Genomic DNA, 6000 nt, shown 5'->3' with positions numbered 1-6000 from the left:
TGTTGTTAAAATGCCAGCCTCCTGCCAGCCTGTAGCACGTCACAAATTCATCAATTTATTTCTTAAATGGCAGGCTATAGCCTTGAAATAATAATATAATAATTCCTTTTTGTTCCTTCTTAGTCTGCCTGGCTTGCTCCTGACTGATTTAGAGTTAGTATGTTCTTTAAAGGCATGTTGAAACGTTGAATGACAATTGATAGTGACAGAAACACACATTACTTCCCAAGCAAAGTACACTTTTTGTCTCCTCGGATATAGAAGGTTCTAGCACAGCCTCTGAATGTCATAGATACAAACCAAAGATATCCCATACGCATCTTGTCAGCTTGTTTTTATCTTCAAGCATTGCGGACTAAAGCGTCGTTATAGATCACTTTATATAATCAGCTCCATTAACAAATACAAAATATATAAAGCTAACAAGGGGTAGGACTATGCTTTTGGCGATTTTCTTTAACAAAAGCCACAATACCCTCACACACCCCCTCAATTCGAGCCCTGTTTTTAACTTAACACACCACTGACACAGATATTTAAGGAGTGCATGGTGTTCGGTGATTGAAGGAATTGGCTGACAAAAAAAATCAATGTATAGTAGACTATAATTTCATCTGTCAAGCAGACAACATTTCTTGAATAGGAAGAAATAGGCTCCAACACAAAGCCCTCGTTGTTAGTAGCCTAAAGTCAAATCAAAATGAAGACTGTTTAAATGAATTAGGACTTCTAGAATTAGCGTACTTTCAGCACCCATGCACTGTCCATCTCCGCGGTGCCACTTCATAGTAATGTAAGTTATGTGAATGACTTGAATATGGCTTATTGTGAGGTCAATAACTCTGATATAGCGTCATTATAGGCAACAAAACATATTGTTTTTATCAAAAATCTTCACGCTCTCCCTTTCAAACTGAACAGGACATCAGTTGGCCCAGTCTGAGCACACAGATATTACATTTTTTTTGTCCACAGCTCATGATTGAGATAGTGTGTAATGCAGTGTAGCCAGCAGTGCAACAAATCGGGAAGGAAGTACATTTTCTTAGAAATATAACTTTGCCCTGTGCTTCTTCAAGCATGCTCTTCGTATAGCCTAGGCCTATATTCTATAATATAGGCTATGGATCATTTGATTGAGACCACACTAGGCGCACTTGATATTGTGCGCCCCCAGCAGAGAATCAGGGATGTGGGGCAGCATCGGGCACACATCGAGATATAACAATCAACAAATTCCATGCCACACAGTTGGTGGGGAGTTGTTAAACAGTAAGTTACATCATTAACCCTCCGGAGGACCTTGAAGGGCCCCATAAACCGGGGGCTCAGCTTCCGGCAGGGAAGGCGGAGCGGGAGGTTCCCAGTAGAGAGACAGACGCGATAACCAGGATGGAACACAGGGAGCCTCACTGCGATGGCGGTCTGCCTGATCCTTCTGACGGCGGACAATGTGCTGGAGCCTCATGTGGGTGGCGTTCCAAATCTCTTCTGCGTGTCGGAACCACTCATCAACTGCAGGGGCCTCGGTCTGGCTCGGAGTCCATGGAGCCAGGGCTGGCTGATATCCCAGGACGCACTGGAAGGGAGTCAGCCCGGTGGAGTGGTGACAAAGTGAGTTCTGAGTGTATTCTGCCCAGGGAAGGAACCGGACACACTCCCCTGTCGGTCCTGGCAGTGACTCCTTACGAACCTCCCTAGCTCCTGGTTGGTTCTCTCCACCTGCCTGTTGGACTGTGGTACCCAGATGTGAGGCTGACTGTGGCCCCCAGCTTCGACCATAAAGGCTTTCCAGACCCGCGACGTGAATTGGGGATCATGGTCTGAAACGATGTCCCCCGGAAGGTCATAGTGCCGGAAGACCTGCTGGAATAGTGCCTCCGCAACCTGGAGAGTGATAGGTAGACCAGAGAGAGGGATAAAATGGAAGGATTTAAATGAGTCTATCAACAACGACCATAATAGTGGTAAAACCCATCAGAAAGGGGGAGATCATTAACAAAGTCTATGGACAGATGTGACCAAGGCCGTTGAGGCACGGGAAGGGGAAGTAGTGTCCCTGCTGGAGCGTGCCTGGGAGATTTGGATTGGATACGGTGCATAAGTTGACATAGTGGGTGACGTCCTACGCCAAGGTGGGCCACCAGTATTTATCGGAGAGGGATTGGATGGTGCAGGTGATACTGGAGTGTTCAGCGGCGAGGGATGTGTGTACCCAGGTCACAGCTGATCTCTCATCCCGTGGAGATGTAGATACACTCTGGAGGGCGGGTAGCAGGAGCGGGTTCCCTCTCCAAAGCCTGGTGGATGTCCACATCTACGTCCCAACACACAGGTCCAACGATTCGGGAGGACAGTTTGATAGGTCGCGTATCCAGGGCTTGGACAGGAAAAGGAGAGGAGAGTGGGTATGAAGTTAAGTTCAGAGAGGAGGTGAGGGCCTGCTCGATTAAGTTCCCAGTGGCACCGGAGTCGACTAGAGCTGTAGAGACAACATTTGAGAGACAGCCAGCCAGTGAAATGAGAATCAGAAAGGGTTTGGCGGAAAACGATGATAACGGAATACTCACGCCTACCCTGGGAAACAGAAGGGCACTGGGCTGGCTTCTGCTCCAATGGACCCCAGGTTGGGACACACTGGACACCACTGAAGCTGGTGCCCCTCCTGGCCGCAGAGGGACAGAGCCCCAGCTGTCTCCAGCGACGCCACTCTGCTGCAGAGAGGTGTGTGGCCCCTACCATGGGTTCAGGCACTGCCTCAGGACAGCCAAAGGTGTACACCGGCACCCCGAAGAAGGTTATCCAGACGGATGGCCACCGCGATGAGAGCGTCCAAGGATATGTTGTCATCCCAACATTCCAAATCCGTCTCGACATCCTCGCGCAGTCCACTAAGGAATAGAGTGCGGAATGCCGGCTCATTCCATCAGCTGGAGGCTGCCATACTCCGCAGCAGAATGGAGCACCCTGCTGGAGTTGGAAAAGTTGCTCACCTCCCTCTCTGGTTATAGAAATGTTTCCTAATTTATTAAAAATAAAAACCGAAAACCGAATACATAAGTATTCAGACCCTTCACTCAGTACTTTGTTGAAGCAACTTTGGCAGCGATTACAGCCTTGAGTCTTCTTGGGTGTGACGCTACCAGCTTGGCACACCTGTATTTGGGGAGTTTCTCCCATTCTTCTCTGCCGATTCTCTCAAGCTCTGTCAGTTTGGATGGGGAGCGTCGCTGCACATACATTTTCAGGTCTCTCCAGAGATGTTCCATTGGGTTCAAGTCCGGACTCTGGCTGGGCCACTCAAGGACATTCAGAGACTTGTCCCAAAGCCACTCCTGCATTGTCTTGGCTGTTTGCTTAGGGTCATTTTCCTGTTGGAAGGTGAACCTTCACCCCATTCTGAGGTCCTGAGTGCTCTGGAGCATGGTTTTCATCAAGGATCTCTCTGTACTCCGTTCATCTTTGCCTCGATTCCGACTAGTCTCCCAGTCCCTGCCACTGAAAAACATCCCCACAGCATGATGCTCCCACCACCATGCATCACCGTAGGGATGGTGCTAGGTTCCCTCCAGACGTGACGCTTGGCATTCAGGCCAAAGAGTTCAATCTTGGTTTCATCAGACCAGATAATCTTGTTTCTCATGGTCTGAGAGTCTTTTAGGTGCCTTTCGGCAAAGTCCAAGTGGGCTGTCATGTGCCTTTTACTGAAGAGTGGCTTCAGTCTGGTGGAGCGCTGCAGAAATGGTTGTCCTTGTGGAAGGTTTTCCCATCTCCACAGAGGAACTCTAAAGCTCCGTCAGAGTGACCATTGGGTTCTTGTTCACCTCCCTAACCAAGGCCCTACTTTCTGAAGGCACTGTGTATATTTCCGCTTTGAAACCATACAATGACTTAGAACAATAACTGCAAACAGATTCAAGTTAACATATTTAGCAAAGATGGAATGGGTCTACATTTTGTTATTTAGTTTCTGTAAGCTATTTAACCAACTATAACAGACTAATATTGGAATACACAATTTGAAGCAACCACATGTTTAGCCATGGAGCACATTCTGATTGGCCAGTGAGGGGCCAAGCTTCAGCACACCCACAACTGGTTTATTCAGCAAAACCCAGCCCTTTCGCGCCACCACCAGCACTGTGCCAATCATGTTGGGTTGTGAAAATAGCTCAAATATTTCTGCACACCCCCGAACCTATAGCGCTACATCAGCGCTTAGATTTACCATTGCGTGTGGTTTGTTAATCAATTGCAAATGACATGACCCTCCCCTGGACTAAATAAAAAATACTAAACCCTCCAGCTGACTGAAATTGAAAAATCCCCCACTTTCATCCAGGTAAAGTTTTTGTAAATTTCGACCACTCCCTAAGCTGAATTCACTGTCATGTTCCTGGAACCATTAATGGACAATCCTAGCCTTGTGGCATGGGGCATTATCCTGCTGAAAAAAATCCATTCCCAGATGGATACACCGCTGACATGAAGAGATGCATGCACCTGATTGGCAATGATGTTCAGATATCCTGTGGCATTCAAAAATTGCTCCACTTTTATCAAGGGGCCCAATGTGTGCCATGAAAACACAACTCGCATCACCAGCACCAACCTGCAATGTTGACACACAGCATGGTGGATGCATGTACTCGTGGTTTTCTGAATACCCTAGTCCTCCAATCAGTGTGAAACAGCAGGAACTGGGATTGGTCAGACCAGGCAATGTTTTACCAATTCCCCAGTGTCCAGTGTTTTCATTCATTAACTCTGTAAGGTTGTCGGCTGCCATAAACCTTTCGTGTCAAGGGATGACCAGTTGTATATTCTTTCATGGGTCTTTGGGCACCAATGTTGAACTGGACTGTCAGTTGACTAATTGTAACCCGTCTGTTGCTCTGCACAATTCGTGTCAGCCTCTTCTGTCCTCTTTCATCAATGACCCGTTTTCGACTACTGGCCTGCCGTTGGCTGGATGTCCTCCGGGTGGTGGACCATTCTTGATACAAACGGAAAACTGTTGAGTGTGAAAAACCCAGCAGCTGTGAAGTTCTTGACATACTCAAACCATTGCACCTGGCATTTCGCTACACCTGCAATAAAAACGCGTATGTGACAAATAAAATTTGATTTGACCTACTGTACTACCATACCCTTTTCAAAGGCACTTAAATATTTTGTCATGTCCATTCACCCTCTGAATGTCACACATACACAATCCATGTCTCAATTGTCTCAAGGCTTAAAAAAGCAGTCTACGCCCCTTCATCTACACTGACTAAAGTGGATTTATCAGTTGACATCAATAAGGGATCATAGCTTTCACCTGGATTCACCTGGTCAGTCTGTCACAGAAAGAGCAGATCTTCAACGTTATATCCACAATCAGAAAGAAACTATAGGCTGGGCAGCACCTCCTAACTGATCTGTCTACTCTTTGGTCTTCCATCCAGGGTTTTTAATCAAGCCCAGCTATGATATTTCACACTGACTATTACCAATGTGCTATCGTGAGAATGATTGTTAAGAGATTGCTACTTACAAACGAAATAGATTCACTGTTGCTATCGAAGTCATTCCAAAGGGTAGGTTTAACAAAGTATTTCAGAGTATGATTTTCGGGTTGAGTTGGAGATGTGAATCCAACATATCAATTATTCATTTGTAGACAAACTGGAATTATGGCCAGACTTAGTCAGTGACACAGATGGAACTATCCAAGCAGAAGATCAATCTTCTTCAAAATGTGTATATTTGGTTGCAGTGACATCACTTTTGAAATACAATAAATAACTTTTTCGACAAGTTAATAGGCTAACAAACGATATTTTGGATTCACGTCTCCAACTCAACCAAAAATAAAAGTTAAAGAATGAGATTAGTTAAGCCAGTAGTGGCTCAGGTGAAACTTTCCAAGCAGTAGATACGTCTCCTTTAAATGTTGATATTTGGTTGCATTGTCATCGAAACACAATTCAATATTACTTTTGTAATGCAGTAAAT

This window comes from Salmo salar, chromosome 28 (assembly GCF_965601325.2).
Source record: "Salmo salar chromosome 28, fSalSal1, whole genome shotgun sequence".
Lineage (NCBI taxonomy): Eukaryota > Metazoa > Chordata > Actinopteri > Salmoniformes > Salmonidae > Salmo > Salmo salar.
The sequence above is the reverse complement of the archived record's forward strand: the minus strand, read 5'-3'. Positions refer to the sequence as shown.